General features: G+C 37.0%; 1 long non-coding RNA gene across 1 annotated transcript; it reads right to left on the reverse strand.

The window, feature by feature from the left end:
• Nucleotides 1-2,745: 2,745 nt before the first annotated feature.
• Nucleotides 2,746-17,142, reverse strand: LOC115898211. The gene is made up of 3 exons (XR_004057891.1): nucleotides 16,851-17,142; nucleotides 14,744-14,812; nucleotides 2,746-3,140 (listed from the first exon to the last, which is right to left on the reverse strand). It is a non-coding gene; the product is annotated as an uncharacterized LOC115898211 (long non-coding RNA).
• Between the last annotated feature and the right edge of the window lie 1,384 nt (nucleotides 17,143-18,526).

The raw sequence follows: 18,526 nt of genomic DNA on the forward strand, positions 1-18,526 counted from the left end.
TGCAGACAAGCCTCAGATGAATGCCTCAGAGACTTTTTAGTCCAGTTGCATTCTCTCCGGTTAGCATACAATGTACCCTGTGTGCAAACACTCACAAGTAAACAGGAATCTGAGCTCAGCAACACTCCTGCTTACTTTCTCTTCCTCTCCCCTCCCCTCCACATGTCTTTTTATTTCCTAATCTGCCAAATCAAATGCTAAATCAGGAGCAATAGCCTACAATTAGCTTTTTCAATTAAAATGTAGAGTTCAAAGTTGACTCCAGAGTGAGTAATTGCTTTTGAAAACCACAACCAGCAGGCAGCTGCCAGATTATTACAACAGTTTATTTAACCTCAAAACATCTGATCAATTTTATTATTTGGGCAGAAGGCAGATATCCTGGAGAGCAGGATTTAAAATATACTATACATCCTAGTTGTCTGAGAGAAAATTAAAATTCTTCAACACCACAAATATCCTTTTGCCATCACCTTGCTGAGAAAACAAACTCAAACCACACTTTCTTCATTCGAAAGTCAAAGGAAAGGAAGAACATTGTGACATTCAGCTGGGGTGGGAGGGTGGGGAAGGGGCCAGGAACAGACAATTTACAAAATTACAAGGTTTAAAAACATTCAAACATCCGGCTCATGATGTTTGGGGTTTTTATTCATCCAGAAAGGAGAAGCAGAGAGGGCTGCCAACCTCACCAAAACAAAGAGTATCACGTTTCGAGAATCCTGATTTGGCTGCTTTCACACTGGTGACCTTATTATTCCGAAATCCACTCTATGGCTCTAGTAATGCCCTGGATTGAAACCGTGGTAATATATAAATTGACTGGAGGGCTCTCAGAGCTCCTCCCTCCACAGAGTGGCACCTTGAGGAATTTCTCCCCACCCCCCGCCTTTTTTTTTTTTTACCGTACTACCCACAGACTAACAGCCTTTCCTGCAGATCCCTTGGATTTAATTCCACAATGTCTCTGCAAGTCCATTAGAACATAGGACATTAAGCAGGTTGTATTATTTCAGCCCCTCCTCAATCTTCTTCAGAGGCAATATTGGATAAGAACATAGACACTAGCAATCTCTCTGAATTTTGATCCCAGTTCAACCATTTACTATTAAATAATAGGATGATCTTCAGCAAGTAAGTTTTCCATTGCTCATTTTCCTCATTCATAACCCCATACCTTTGTTGTGAAGACTGAACGATTATGTGTAAAGTGCTTACAACTGTGACAGGTACATAATAAGTGCTATGAAAGTTTTAGCTGTTGGTCTTTATCACTCACTCAGGATGCAGGCTTTAGTTCCCCCTGGCTCTAAGCCTTGCCTGTTGGACAGTTTTACCCAGTCTCAGGCCCAGCTCCCAGCTCTTGGAACATCTCTTTAGATAGTCTGGATGAGGGTTCAGACAGCTAGCTACCTGGGCTATCCTTGTGCCCTTACTTGGAGGTCACGTTGTAAGAAAGCTGTAATACAATCATGTACCTCTCACATTTCCAAAAGTTTAAACACCTTGAACAATGCCCCAGATGGATGCAGAACACAAGTAACTCTCAACCGTAATTGTCTCCAAAATACACCATCATTTGCTGCCACAAGAGTGTTGCTGGATACTACTTCCCATCTCTGCATTGGAGGAACATTTGCATTGCATCTTTTCTGCCCTATTCCAACAAATGTCAACTTGACAGAGAAAAAAATTCTCATCACAAGACAATTTAGAAAGTGTTCATTGCAAATGAACCATTTATTTCTAGAAAACAGTACTTCAGTGTCCCCGAAAACACAAGAACACCATCTTTGTGCTTTATTTTTTGTAAAAGATCTTTAATGCCTATTCCCCAATCCCCATTTGCTTTCCCATCTAGAACCATACTAACGTATTTGGTATCATTGAATTTCTATGAATTCTTATAGAATATGTAGCATTTTGTATTTTATTGTCAAGTGCACTGATTTATAACCTAATAATCAATGAAGTTTATTGAGTCACAGATTGTTATTGTCACTTTTAAGTTCTCAACAGTGTTCTTATAATATATGCGTGTTATTTTGTCTACCTGTCATTTGTTGCTTTTAATTACTCCAGAATACTCCAGAGTATGTGCCTACTGCATTTTTACCTAACCACTCAATGCTTGCCATATACAAAAATATTAACATCCAATAGTTAACCTCATATTCCATTAGCCTCATCTAAAGTCACAGCGATTCTGGTTAATTCAGCAAGGAAACTTTTTCCCTCCAATCTTTTATGTAAGAGTTTTCCACCTGAATTATCGAGACAAATAATTCTTTCACTTTCTAGTAAAGATGCACCTAGAGAAATCAGCATTTTTTTGTTTTGAAATCTGATTGTTGGCAACCAACATGTTTTCTTGATAAAAGTAAATATCTTTCAGAGACACTGAACAACATAAAACACAGACATCTTAAAAGCTTTGTGGAGGTAGTCAGGCCATGAATAAAATCCAAATAATAACAAGCCAGCTGTGTTTTCAGTATCTGTCGGATTTTATTTAGAAAAATGTAGAAAATGCACAAGATCCAAAGGTGTTTATTCAAGTTTCTCCACTGCAGCACTATTTGGTATAACGAAATACTGGAAACAATTTAAATATATATTAATAGAAGTCTGGAGTCTAAATAAAATATAGGATTTTATGCAACCATAAAAAATGAAGTACTTCTGTAAGTACTGACACAGAAACATCTTAAAAATACATTACTAGCAAAAAAGTCAAGCCACTGAAGAATATTTTTCATATGACCCAATTTTTGTTAAAAAAAATTAAGGAAATATGCATATATAATAACCTGTCTATATACGGGATTGCATGTGCTAGAAAATATCTGAAGAGATTTCAGACTTCACAGAGGAATAGCAAGGTCTAAGGGAAGGAGAAAAAAATATTTGTTTAACTTTTAATCGTTACCCTTCAGTACAATTGACATATTTTTATTTATCTACAACCAATATGTGCTAATTTCATACTGAACTTTTCTAAACATAAGAAAAATAAAATGTGATGGGTAAGCCTGGCTTTTGAGGTAGGTTGGAGGTATGGTTTTACTTACAAATGGGAGTAACGAAGGAGCCGACCTAGTCCTAGAGTCATTCAGGAGAGGAGAGGAGAGGAGAGGCAGCTGTTAAAAAAAAAAAAAAAAAAAAAAAAAAAAAAAAAAAAAAGGATGTGAAGAGCAGGTCAAGGAATCAGCCCTATCCCAAGTCGCTTATAAAACGGCAACGTACAATCAAAATAACTTCATCGTTTCCCTGTTGACACATCACTTGCAAAGGTGTGTGTGTGTGTTTTATTGCAATGGAAAAGAGAACAAAAATGTTTTCATTTAAAAAGAAGCCGGAATATTCAGTAACTGGAGGAGTTGTGGCCACTGATATTAACAATAGGTAACTAAAAAAAGAAATCAGTTAGAAATGGTTTTCAAATAGCTAAGATCATAAGAAATTAAGTCTTTTTCATTAAAAATAAATCTGAAATAACCATGCATGTGCTTTTTTCCTTGCCGAAAATTATGTAAATTCAAATTTAAAATGTACTTTAATATATAAGGAGCTAATAGCATCTCGATTTTTCATAAAGATTTTCCTTTTGAACTTTGAAAATGCTGTTTCATTGCTCAATGTTTCAAAATGAGTTATAGAAATTATTTTTAGTTTATTTCCAAATGATCAAACATAAAAAGTGCAATCCAAAAATCGAACTTGGAGTCTTATGTTAGAATTTGACCATATTTCAATTTATGGAAACCAGGAAAAACATATAAAATTTTTAATGAAAATACGAAAAAGTTAAAATACAGGCCACTCATTCTACCAGAAGTGCTTTTACTCTTAAGAAATACTAATTGTTATTTTTCCTAATGCAGGTAGCAGATTGTTGCTTTGAACTTGAGAATTAAACATTTGATTTTGCTACTGTGTAACCAAAACAGTTGCCCAGTAAAAAAAATTTATCTTAAATATCTGGGAACACTATAACAGAAAATGACAGACTAACAGGTAAATATATTGATCATATCCATGGCATATAAAAACAATAACAACAACCCCCCCCAAAATGTGATGATGTGTTCTCCTACTCCAAGATGTTTTACATTGTTAGATGCAAACAATCTATATTTCATTTTGAGACAATGATTTTAAATTCTGAACTTTTCACATATAAAAATATTAATGTTACATATTATATACTAATTTTTCTTGTTTTTCTTTGCTCATCAGAATATTTCATAAAATGTAAATAAGAAAAAAATATAATATAGAAGATATTCTAGATATTTGCACTCAATCTTGCTTTCCTGCCAGCTTTTACCAGAAGTAAGGCAGCAAGCAAAAGGAAATATTTATGATGTTATACTCCCTCTAGTGGGCACTTTTTAAACGGAAAGTTCAGCAACTTCCCTGCAGGCACCAGTGCATTTTGAGTTTCAGGATTCTCACCATCCTGAATGGGAAGGGTCTTTGCAGTTTGTCTTGTGTTGGAGCAATTCTAGAGTAAGTCAGCTTATGATTTACCTAAGTGTCGTTCCCTCAGGAAAGGTACTGTTTCTATATTATAACTATTGTTAGGAAATTACGTTTATAACAAATCCAAATTCCACTCTTTGTACCATGTAATTCGTGGGCCTCATGAAGAACTGGGAAGAGTATACTCTCTTTCCCATTCTGCCAATCCTCATGGTATATTTCTAAAATATCTCAGAATGAGAGAAAATACTAAAAATGTGAAAATCAGTAACAATAAGAAGCCATTTTAAACTAGATTGTTTCAGGCAGGGGTAACAAAATAAGAATGCATTAATAACCCATGAAATTAGAAACATCAAATGGTTATATTCTTTGCCATTATATATGCCATTGCCCATCACAACCAAAACTAAGGGTTGAATCCAATAGACAATAGTTTGAGCATAGAAAATATGCCCCAACAATGTTTAATTCAAATTTTAAAATGTTTTTCTCTTTGTATGAAACTATATAATTAATTTCTATTTCATGGAAGATCTAGAGCAACTTATTATTTTTGCTAGCCCACAGCAGAAGAGCCCCGTGTGAAGCCTAAAAGGTCTCAGAAGACTCACTGCCCAAAGGGTGAAGCAAAATTACATGTAAAAAATAGCAGGATTTAGTCAAAGTGACTCAAGGTATGTCTATCTTACCAGATGGTCGAATTCATCTTCCCAGTTTAAAAGGGTTCATACTACCAGGCATATTGGCTCATGCCTGTAATCCTAGCACTTTGGGAGGCCAAGATGGGCGGATCTTCTTGAGGCCAGGAGTTCAAGACCAGCCTGGCTAACACAGAGAAACCCCATCTCTACCAAAAATACAAAAATTAGCCAGGTGTGGTGGTGCACGCCTGTATTCCCAGCTACTTGGTGGAGGTACTTAGGCATGAGAACCGCTTGAACCCTGGAGGCTGAGGTTGCAGTGAGCCCAGATTGCACCACTGCACTCAGCCTGCACAATAGAGCAAGACTCTGTCTCAAAATAAATAAATAAATAAAAGGGTTCATACTGGAGGTTCCTCAAATAATTAAAAATAGAACTATCATATAATCTAGCAACCCCACTCTGGATATGTATCCAAAGGCAATAAAATCTCCACCTTGAAGTATCATATGTACTCCCATGTTCATTACAGTGTTATTTACAATAGCCAAGATATATAAATAACAGGTATCCATCAATGAATGAATGAAGACAATATGGTATGTGTACACAATGGAATATTATTCATCATTCAAAAAGAAGGAAATCCTGCCATTTGTGACAATGTGGATGGACCTGGAGGACATTATACTAAGTGAAAATAAGCCAGAAATGGAAAGAAAAATACTGCATGATCTTACTTATATATGGAATTTTTTTTTAAAAAGTTTAACTCATAAAAACAGAGTAGATGAGTGGTTACCAGTGGTCAGGCAGGGGTGGGGGACAAGGATACATTAGTCAAAAGTCACAAACTTGCCATTATGAGTATTTCTGGAGGCCTAATGTACACTGTACTGACTGTAGTTAATAATATTGTTACTAATATTACTTTTGCATCAACCTAATATATACTTAATATTTGCTAAGTGAGTAGATCTTAAGTCTTCTTTCCATATACACAAAAGGTAAATTTCTGAAGTGATACAGATGTTAATTAATTTGATTGCAGTAATCATTTCACAATGTATCTCACAACATCACATTGTACACTTTCAACATATACAACTTTTGTCATTTATACCTCAAAAAAGCTGAAAAATAGGATAAAGTCTTTTTCTTCCCTCAAATTCCTACTATTACATACCCTTTGAGCAGAAAAATCTTCCTGTCTCTGAGTTGGCACAGAACCTACAACTAAGTTGATACTTAAGCCATGCTTATTGTTGATGAAGATGAAGCCCCAGATTGAATGCTTGGGCTTGCCAACATTTATTAATTCCCATTTGCACCATATGACAATTATTGCCTTTTGGATTATCTGCTGCTGAAAGAAGTGTTTTTGTGGGAAGAGGGAGTCAGGAAAGGTATGGAGATCCATGTGATCGTGGACAAGCCTTGTGGTGTGTGACAGTGGGGAAATCTTAGCAGGCAGAACATTATCAACATAAGATGAGACAGTATTTGAGAAAGAGTGGTAGAGATACCAAAGATACAAACCTATCAAGGGCCAGGTCAGATCTACTATGCCACAGAAAAGAAAGCTTAACCTTTTTTGAAAGCATAGTGCTACCTATGCCAGAGAATTACAGGACTTTCTGGCAGTAATTCTATCTGCCCTAGGTCTCCTCAGAAGCATGACTTTGTAAAATCATTGCACAATTATTAAGGGGTGGAGTCGTGAGGCAGGGGAGAGGTATCAGGACAGTGACCACTACATGGCAGCAAATATACTTGTAGATGGGGTTGCTTAGGCAACTATTGAAGATTGTACAACTAAACAACAACGTAAGTGCACCAAGCAATCTAAGGCAACATTTCTCACAGTGTGGCCTTGGATCAAAACTTTAACATTGACCTGCAATTTTTATAAATACTTTTAGCCCAAAGGCTACTCAATCTGTATTCCTACGGGGGCCACCTGATAAGCAACATATTTAACAAACTTATCAGCTGATTTTCTGTATAGAGAAGTATTAATATATAAATTATAGTACCAAGAACATTTTCCATGTGGTGGGAGGGAATGGTGGTATAGGAAACTTCAGGCTTTAAAATATCAGCCATCATGAGGGAAATCATGTATAAATCTTTACAAATCTCTTAAAAATTGACATCTGAAGACTAATATTCCATTCCTCAATTTTATTTTCCTTCTGTGTGGAAAAAGAATTTTTCTTCTTTGAGCACTAGATTACATAAATCGGCTAACATTTAGAGGCCATATTGAAAAAATATTTATCTTTAAATTCTAGAACCATCTTGAGCTTAGGGAAATTACACTCTGAGAAGCCCAGGGCAAAACTGAGACCAGCTAAAGTGGCAGCAGCTTTAGATCCTTTTGGTTAAGTGAGAATATGTGCCAATAAATGGAAAAGATGGATGTATCCATGCATTACTTCATCCACCCATATATTGAGCAACTACTATGTTTAATGACATGAATACCAAGATAAATGGTGACATTAGCATTTGTTGTGCTTCCAAAAAAATAACATGGTGAAAAATTAAAAACGTAATGTGAGAACTTTCCATCCTAGATTTTACTGTCAGGTTGATATATTAAAACACATTAAGTATTCTAGTTAAGTGAAAAAAAAAAAATCCATAAGGACAACCATTAGAGGTTTAGAGATAGGTTTCAATTATTCATGGGTTAACAGAAAGAAAACAGCCAAAAACTAGTGGCTCACACTTGTAATCCCAGCGCTTTGGGAAGCCAAGGCAAGAGGATCACTTGAGGCCAGGAGTTAGAGACCAGCCTGGGACCATAGCATGACCCAGCCTCTACAAAAAGTTTAAAAATTATTCAAGCATGATAGCACGTGCCTGTAGCTAGGAGCTGCTCAGGTGGCTGAGGGGGCAGGATCACTTGTGCCTAGGAGTTCGTAGTTACAGTGAGCTATGATAGCACCTCTGCACTCCAGCCTAGGAGATAGAATAAAACTGTCTCAAAAATAAACCTTTTTTTTCTATAGAAAAGATGTATTTAAATGTTCATTTTAGAGTATCAGTTTATTGACCTGTTCAGCTGATGGTATTTAAATGCAGTCATAGTTAGTATCCCTGGACTTCTCTGTGCAAATCCAGCATATTCTCAGGAGTAGCCAACTGTGAGATCTATTTCCATGAATTTCTGCATCTGGGGGCTTGACTGTGAATATGTGTTACCTACATCATACCCCCTACACCACCACATACCTGACAGTCAGTATGCTTATCAGTGATACTACAGAGACTGCAAACCGGGTCTTACAGTGCCATAATCTCATGGAAACAATTTTTTTTTTTTTTTTTTTTTTTTTTGAGACGGAGTCTCGCTCTGTCGCCCAGGCTGGAGTGCAGTGGCCACATCTCAGCTCACTGCAAGTTCCGCCTCCCAGGTTTACGCCATTCTCCTGCCTCAGCCTCCCGAGTAGCTGGGACTACAGGCGCCTGTCACCTCGCCCGGCTAGTTTTCTTGTATTTTTTAGTAGAGACGGGGTTTCACCGTGTTAGCCAGGATGATCTCAATCTCCTGACCTAGTGATCCGCCCGTCTCGGCCTCCCAAAGTGCTGGGATTACAGGCTTGAGCCACTGTGCCCAGCCTCATGGAAACATTTTAAAGTATCATTCTCTTAGCAGGTTGCAAGGTGGTTCAGTAGTTTTCTGTCATTGAAAAGCAACAGAAAGTTCTTCCTAACAAATATCATGCACCTCAGAGAATAAACAGCAATAACGTGAACAACGTGATAAATAAAATGTACTCTCTATTCTTAAGGTCGTCATCTGCAAGGGCCTGAAAAGGTTACACAAACTTATGCTTTTATTTTCTAAATATTATATTCATAATAAAGCTGGAAGAGTATTGACTCAGACTTTTTTTTGGCTATAAAAGGAGCATTTCCAAATTGGAAAGATCATTCTGCAATATATCTACATATAAATATCTGATGTACATTTAAATCCAGTTCTATTTAGAAATTCTCAGTATCTTGACATCTAAACTCTCTCCCACTTCCCCACTACAGATCAATTAACTATGCTTCCTACTCAATCCCTTCAACCTACTTTATCCTCAGAAATCTACATACTATGAGTCTGAACCTGGATGTCTTTACATCTGTAACACCAGTGGCTATGGCCTTTCTATCTCACTAGAAAAACTATGAGCAAAATCACCTCTACTACTTTGAGAACATATCCATATGCCATTTTAAACACCTGCATAATCTACCCAGAGACTATGGCAATCTTCAGGAAAAAGAAAGTTTATCTTTTGAAACCTCTTCCCTATTATTAACTCTTACCACAGTTCTATTTGCCATGGCCTGCCCTCCTTGCCATGCTATAGAAGTACAGTTCTTTAACCATGACCTTCTTTCCCTGCTATACAGGGGTAGGGAGGGATTTGAAAAGTAATTCTCAAGGGAATAAGGAGCACAAGGAAGGGAATGGCAGGCAGTTTGCATGCTTAGTACTATAATTTAATATATTGAAAAAATATTCTCATAAGAACTTCAGAAAGCAAACTTCAAAACTTCTTTGTTGGTGTATTAGTTTTTTTTATTATTGCCCTAACAAATTACCACAAACCTGGTGGCTTAAAACAACACAAATTTAATTAAATATCTATCATACTATTTGAAGTATACCTACTGCACCACTAAGCCATTGTGAAAAACTATAGAGAAAGCAATTGAATACCATTTGGGTGGGTTTCGTTCATATTTTTGATGGTTGTTAACTCGTTTCATTTTCTCCTTGTGCTAAACTAAAAATTTCTCAGAGAGACATTACAAATAAAATTCAGTGGTCATAAATGTGAATGACTACAGAAATCAGGCAATACTGAGTGAAGAAGGCAGTGTGTGTTACCTCAAGTGGTAAAGGGGCCTGAGAAAAGTAAGTGTGCCTGTATTAGTCCATTCTCACACCGCGATAAGAACTGCCTGAGACTGGGTAATTTATAAAGGAAAGAGGTTTAATTGACTCACAGTCAGCATGGCTGGGAAGGTCCCAGGAAAGTTACAATCATGGCGGAGAACAAAGCTGGGCACCTTCTTCACAAGGCGGCAAGAAGGAGACGTGCTGAGTAAAGCAGGGAAGAACCCCTTATAAAACCGTCAGTCTCGTGAGAACTCACTATCATGAGAACAGACTGGGGGGAAACCACACCTGTGACTCAATTGCCTCCACCTGGTCTGTGATTCAATTACCTCCACCTGGTCTGTGATTCAATTACCTCCACCTGGTCTGTGATTCAATTACCTCCACCTGGTCTCTCCCTTGACATGTGGGGATTATGGGGATTACAATTCAAGATGAGATTTGGATGGGGACAAAAAACCTGACCATATCAGTGCCCCTTCTTAAAAGGCTAGCTACTCTTCAGGTTAAGGTCACTTGCCTTGAAGGAAAAAGATCCTTTGGCTGGGCGCAGTGGCTCACACCTGTAATCCCAGCACTTTGAGAGGCAAAGGTGGAAGGATTGCTGGATATCAGGAGTCTGAGACCAGCCTGGCAACATGGCAAAACCTCGTCTCTATAAAAAATACAAAAATTAGCCAGGTGTAATGACAGGCTCCTGTAGTCCTAGACACTTGGGAGCCCGAGATGGAAGGATCATTTGAGCTCCAGGAGGTTGAGGCTTCAGTGAGCTGAGTTCACACCACTGCACTCTAGCCTGGGTGACAGAGCAGACCGTGTTTCAATAAAAGAAAAAAGCCCTTCATTGCTAGATGGCTGCATTTTTAAAATGAAATGCCCCAATTTGCAAATGTAACCACCTATTTTGTATTTTTAATACAGATCTAACAACAGATCTGTGGGCTAAATCCAGCTGGAGGGCTTCTAATTCTTATAAAGCTAAATGTTACAAACTTCTGTCACTTAACATAATAATGCTCTTACATGAGAGAGAGAAAAGACATAGTCATGTATTAAGAGTTGGACTAACCAGCACTATTACTTGAGTTAATATTTTCAAGTATTTCTCCATTTTTTTATTTTATATTAGTCATAAACTACTATTACTATCAAAGCATAAGTCAAATTCTTTCAAAAACAATCTTGATATGAAACAGAGGAAAGATTTTATCACAATAAGATCATTCTGGTCACTGCTGGGAGCCTGAACATCAAGAAACATTAATAAGCAAATGCTGAATGCGTTGCTTTAAATGCCAATAAAGCACAAGAGTAAGCATAATTCACAACTTCTGTGACAGAACACCTGAAAACACACACACATATAACACATCAATGTATGCATATGTTTAGATATATACAGATTTTGTTTCCCTGCTGAATACATCTCAGTGGACATGCTGAAGTCCAAAGACAAAAACCCATTCTACCACCAGGTGGAGCTTAGTTTCCATTAAAGCAGGAGATATACAAAGAGGATTTCCAGTGCTTGTTTGAATTCTTTGTGTCCCTCAGGAAAGACCTGAAGAAAAAAGGTGAACTTCAAAGGAGAGTGTGTGTTTTAAAAGCCTGTCACAAGTGCCAGTTACCACAGACCTTTAAGTATTTTTCATCAGTACTCATTTGATCAGGTGCTAGGGGACCACTCATGAATGGCTTGACAACTGACTTCCTTCCTTTCTGTTCTTTTCCCTTTCTTTGTATGAGAATGTTAAATTCCTATACATTTAAGTGCCTGACTTTAAATAAAAATTACGGATTATCACAATAACAGAGCCTAAGAAGTAAAATTACCAAAACAAATCGCCTATATTATGTAAACATTGACTCTAATTCACACAGCAGAACATGTATTTGCCATTAGATGAAACGAAATACAGTACAGAAAGCATCTAGGTGCAGCGCCTGAAATAAGAGTCAGCTGGTAGCAAAAGTGTCTTCCACTATATTCTCAAAGAAGATAACCATAATGATTCAGTCCTACCAAATCAACATTTGCATATACATGAATGTCATTGTGTGTTCAAATATGGCAGGGCCTTGCAGAAGAGCCTGTTGTAAACCAAAATATGTTGCTTATTCTTAAATTGAGGAGAAATGATGCTACATTTAATTAGTATATCCCAAGTCAGCATTTAATTAGTATATCCCAAGTCAGTATATCCCATACAGTATGGATTTGTGAGTTTACAGCCTTTAAATATCAAAATAATGGAAAGGTCCGAGAAGGTATGCTAGTTGAGCAGCAACAGGAATAAATACTGTAGGAAGCATGGGAAATGAATAAACAGAGGGTAGGTGATGTGTTCCCAGTAAGAGCAAGGCCATCAAAGTGCAACAGCAAGAAGGGGATGCGTGGGTATATGGTCAGGAAGGCAACTGGTCTGATACCACTGAAGGTGCAGGACTAATGTTGGCCTAATAGGTAGGACTAGAATGCAAATAGAGAGGTGGACTACAATGATGAAATATACAGTAAAGGAAAAATGATGGATTTACTTGCTAGAGAAATAAGTAGAGAGTTACTGAAGGTCGTGGAATAGGAATGTAGAGTGAGAAGAACATTATTTGTGGAGCTTAGGAAGGGAAAATAATGGGGGAGGCTCATTTAGTACTGATTCTGCATTTCTAACTTCTTTTATACCTGTCGCCAACATTTATTCTTCTAGATTCAAAGAAAATAAAGAACATCTGTATGCCATCGATATGCCCTCTTAAGTTGTCTAGTGTTAAAATACTCTAAGTTCTATAATAAAATATGACATAAGTCTAAAGAAGAAACAAATGTGTGTAAAAAGATAACAGCAGGCCACATCAGACAGCAACAGCATATTCAAGGACATAAGGCAAAAAAGACAGTGCTGATCAGGAAATGGAGAGTGGTTTGCTGGGGTGTGAAACACGTAGGGCGTGAGTGGCTTGTGATGAGTGTGTAGATGGAAGTGATGGAAGGAGAAGTGAAGAAGCCAACTTAGATTTGAGGGATAGCTCAAAGAGAACTAGGTGGTTGGATAGGGAAGAAGGAAAATAGAAAAGGGTCCGAAACTCCAAAAGCAGGAGTGCAAGAGTGAGCACCAGTAACATCAACAAAGACAAGAATGTGGAGAACAAGTCAAGCTTGGGGGAGAAAACATAGTCTGTTTCTAACTGAAAAGATGCACAGATATAAACATGTTTTTCAGTAGACAAAGATACAGGATTGGAGGTCATGCAATAGTCATTGGGAGGCAGCATGGGTCTGGGAGGGAAGAGAAAACTGCACTGAAAAGAGAGGCATTCATAATCTGTACCTCTCATTTACTACTCAATATACAGAAGGCAGGACCACTTTGATTATTCATTTATTTTGTCCTGTTCTTTTTCCTCCCAATTCTACTGAAAAGCTTGTAGCCTGGTTTTACAGTTCTTTGCTTCAGAGATTTCAGAAGGAAGGTGATATGGTTTGGCTGTGTCCCCACCCAAATCTCATCTTGAATTGTAGCTCCCAGAATTCCCATGTGTCATGGGAGGGACCCAGTGGGAAGTAATTAAATCATGGGGGCAGGTCTTTCCCCTGCCACTCTCATGATTGTGAATAAGTCTCACAGATCTGATGGTTTTATAAAAGGGAAGTTCCAGAACAAGCTCTCTTACCTACCATGATGCTCCTCCTTAGCCTTCTACCATGATTGTGAGGCCCCCCCAGCCATGTGGAAGTGTCAGTCCATTACACCTCTTTTTTTCTTTTTCTTTTTTTTTTTTTTAAATAAATCCCTGTCTTGGGGATGTCTTTATTAGCATCGTGAGAACTGACTAATATAGAAGGAGAGAAGGAAGAGCCTAAATTTATAGGTGCTACTGGTTGTGGTGTAAAAGACAAAATCCATTAGATTATACAAATGATCCTTGGGTAAGCGAAATGAGGCAAGTTAATTTTAATGAAAGCTGGCATTAACCACATAGGTACAACTTAATGATTAGCCTGAAGGAGATTACATCTTAAAAGTGAACAGAGATACATAAAGAGAGCAATCTGGAATGTAGTCAGCAAAGCGAAGGTGTCCACTGGTGCTATGTGACTATCAAGAGGATATGTTGCCCTCTAGGAAAGTTTAGGGAAGGAATTTTGTAGGAGCCTAAACCACACCTTGAATACTAAGGCCATAAAGAGATAGAGTACTCTCTGCACATCAGATCCTGGAAAGTTCTCTCCTCTGAGCTTCTATGACTACGTAACAATACCATTTACTTCACTCTTAGCATATACCACTTTCCATTGTCATAAATTGTGTCTTTCTCACTTTTCCAGAAAACATATCAAGGAGAATAGGAATTCTGACTTATTTCTTCTTAGAATTTCCATGTAACCTAGAGGTCTTGATCATAAGAGATGCTCAATAAATAATTAGGAACCAGGATTTGGTCTGCTGCACAGTTCTCATCTTAATGACCAAGAGGCACACATCTGTTGCTAATGACACTGCCAACTGGCCTGAAGCCCATAGAAGCATGAGAATCAAAATTTAAAAAAACTGGAACACAATTGAATATGTAGACTCTAAATATATATTTTGTCACCAGATTATTTTCTTATTTTTTAGGATCACTTTTATATCCTAATTGATATGAAGCAGTGTAGGGAGAACACAAAAAATAGGGGCTTTGGGTACTGGCCATGCAACTTACTAGCGGTGTAATTTCAGGATCTTCACTTGGCTTCCATGAGGCTCAGGCTCTTCTGTAATATGTGGGTAACTGTAAGTTCTCAAGAAAGTTACATCAGATAATGAGAAAATTATTTGGTAAAAAGTAAGACACAACTTACTGGTAATTATCATTAAATAACTCATTTGTCTCCAAGATCCTTTTTTACCGTAATAAAGATCACAGAGGTTTTATAAAGAAAAAAGCAGAGTCTGTCTTTTACATACATTGCCCATGCTTGTGTTCCTTGGTGAAATCATATGAATTTATTCAAGTCACAAAATATTTCCCCCAGTTAAATATACTTTTGAAAAAAATCATTTTTTTTAGTTACAATGTTACAGTTGACTGTGGCTACTCCAGACTTAGGGAAATGTATCAATACCCACACTATTTTGTGTTTAACTTGTTGGACACATGAGCATTTTTCTTGAAGAGAATGGATGATATTGGTATCACCCATTCTAGGAGTATCTAATCTTCATATAACCAATAAGGCACATCCTTTGGATGGGGGTAGCTATTGCTTGCCCTCTGGTTTAGGAGTAGTTGGGGTCAAACATCCAGTGATCTGAAGTGCTTCTGATAGGCAGATGGAGACAGGCCTGATATGAGTGGCAAAGCCACCTTTGCTTCTGATTGTAGTACATGTTTCTGTTGTCCAGAAAGATTATTGAAGTTTCAGGGAAAGTCTAGCCTCTACCTCCTTCAATTGCATGCATCTGAGATCAAGCTGGAAGAGCATTCCAAACTGATACCTTCGATGCAAGGAAAGGATAGTTAAGACTGGAGGCAGCAGTGCCAGGCAGAGTGGCTTTCTCATGAGGATCATCAGCATCAGGGGTAACAGCATGGTGACAAGATGAAAAATTAAAGGTATAAGAAATCGAGGGGCTTATTCTAGAGCATGCATAAAATTGTAAGAATAACTTGAGTCAGGTTAATATCTAGCAGTAATAATGTGGGCTGATGTTACAATAATTTGGGTTAAAAAAATAAAAGTGTAATCTCATTTTTATGTCACAGGCTTTTTATGTTGTCAGGCTGCCAACATAAAAGATATGCCATTGCTTTAAAAATGTATTTAACCTGCATTGCCAATGCGCATTATTAATTGTGCATGTATCATTATTAGGTATAAACATGTATTTTTTATGTATACATATGCACCAGATATATTCATTTACTCTGTTTTCCTGCTTTGCCAAATCAGTGACACCCAGTCTCTAGAAGTTATTGTATATGCATGCAAACCACAAACTCACAATGAAATTGTTTTCCAACTCTTTCCAGAAAGTGTTCACAAAAAATACACTTTTCCTTCTCTACACTCACACAAAAATTAATGGACATGTCATACTGGTAAAATAAAACTTTTGTATTATCTTTCTTAAGAGGGAGTTTTACATTTAAGTTGTAGCCCTGGGTCAAAGGTAATAAAACGACCAGAGAACACCACATTACTTTGCATCTCTTCGAACACAGTTTTTAGTTCACAGGCTGAGACTGATAGTTTCAAGAAGAGAGTATATTAAAAAAGCTCTTGGAGGAAAATCTCCAGTCTTTCAAACTATACCTTACTGTATTCATTGATTTATGCAAATATATAGATTAATAATAAAAATAACTAATTTGCATATTTTAAATATGCAGTAGGGTTTGAGAATATAAATATATTCTAAGTTGAATAGTTGTTTGATATTAAGCAACAATTAAAAGTTAGGAAAATGAAAATAAAATTCTCTTTAGGCAACATATATAGGCTTGGGAAGGAGTGACATTATGCATAACGTCATGATTAACCCAAATCTTTTAATATTCTTAAGATTCCCAAACCAGAGCCAAGAATAGTTGGTCTATAGTTGCTTCTCCTGGCTATCTTATTATAACATACTGCATTTATCTTCATTTATCTTAAATTCCTGTATTATAGCAGAACTTATAGATATTCCCACTGGGATCCTCAAACTCTTAATTTGTTTACATATTTTGGCTTCTTTCCAGATTTATGTGAATAGTAACTGATCCAAGAAACAAACAGGCGGAAATGTCTTTGAATAACATTCTTTTGCCATTGGGTCATACATACCTCCATTCAGTAAAACAGGCAACTGGATTCCTGAACTGGGCAGTTCAATAATACATTTTTGAAATTCAGGTGGGATTAAAGAGAATGATCTTCTATTCAAACAAGAAAAGAAAAAAGAACTATGAACTTAACAAGGTCTTAAAAACACACACAGGATGGAAAAAAATTCTCCAAACTATTGAAGAAAATTAGTAACACAGATTTTATCATCTATTTCCTCATCCTCAAAGGGATGTTTTGTTATCCACTTAGACTGAAGAGCTTGCTTTCAACCAAATTAAGAGCTCAGATGTTAAGAATAGAAAAGGAAAAAAAAAAAATAGAAATAAAAACCTGACATACCAATAAACCAACCAATTTCAATAGCCCACTTTATAATGAGGTAGAACAAAGAACATAATGGATAGCGCCAAATGGCAAAGCTCCAGAAAACTCATTCAGTTAATCTTACTAGATGCTTTGCCAAACCTTATCCAAATAACACAATTATTACAGTCTGCAGACTAGTGGAAATTCTTACAAAATTGGCCTCTATCTAGAATCTCAAATCATGTCTCCAACTCGAGTCAAAACCATCTCTACGATTGTGTTATTGAAGCTTTTGCCTCTGGGCTTAACTGCAATTTTGTAAAATGGAAAATAAGTGAATGCATCCAGGTAAAATTCTGGATATAGATTTAAATCGAGTTTTTTAATCCTTAAGAACAGTCCTTCCTATATGTGATACAATTCCCTAAAAAATTATCCAGAGTAGATGGACTATTATTGGTCCAAAATTATCCTACATTAGAAATTCTGGAATTACAGTTTGACTTCCAGTGTGCCCAGCGATCACAAGTTCTTAATCTCTGCATCTGCCTTTTTGCAACTGTCATATCAAGAGGTTGATACAGACCTACCTCGTAGAGATCTTGCAAGGACTAATTAAGGTTAAATTGAAAGAAAAAAAATGCATTTGACAAGCCAGGCTTCATCAATGCAGCTAAACAGATTCAGATGTTTTAACAACTGTTCAGATTATTTGGTAGCATCCTAACTAGAGAATTAATTTGCATAATACATCTCAGCTGTGAAGACATTGTTACAAGCATCCAATGTTTCAGATAAGGGAAAAACCACCTGGCTCCACTCTGGCCTCTCATCAAACTAGGCACCATTCACCCCAAAATTTTCCTGTTGAGCAAACATTGGTGAACATATGTGATTAGGAGAATCCCAAGACAAAGAAAGACTTTATACTTTCTCATTCCTAGGCACTTCTCTGAACCTTTCTTTCTCTTGTAAGGATAAATAGAATTCAACTCTTTCATGTCTTGCTGTGTTGCTGAGGCACAAATGGCTACCTGCATCTCTTGTCCATCAAGAAAGTGCTTGCTTGTTTTCATCTTCCACTTTCAATATCCAAGTGTATCTCATCATTCATTGCCTGAGGAAATCCCAACAACTTTAGAGCTCAAAGAGATAACACTGATAATAATCTTATGTACATCAACAGTCTTCATTGGTTTCACCAGCACATACAGATCCAAGGATGTTCTAAAATATGTCTTTTGGGCATGGAGATGGGGAAAGGAAGAGTACTGAAACACTGAAAAGTAATGGGCTTTACCCATTTTATTTCTCTTGTTATTAAATTAAAAAAAGGTCTCATTTTTGAGAGTCATTTGTTTAAGGGA

The sequence above is a fragment of the Rhinopithecus roxellana genome, chromosome 6, assembly GCF_007565055.1.
Source record: "Rhinopithecus roxellana isolate Shanxi Qingling chromosome 6, ASM756505v1, whole genome shotgun sequence".
In the NCBI taxonomy this organism is placed as follows: Eukaryota; Metazoa; Chordata; class Mammalia; order Primates; family Cercopithecidae; genus Rhinopithecus; species Rhinopithecus roxellana.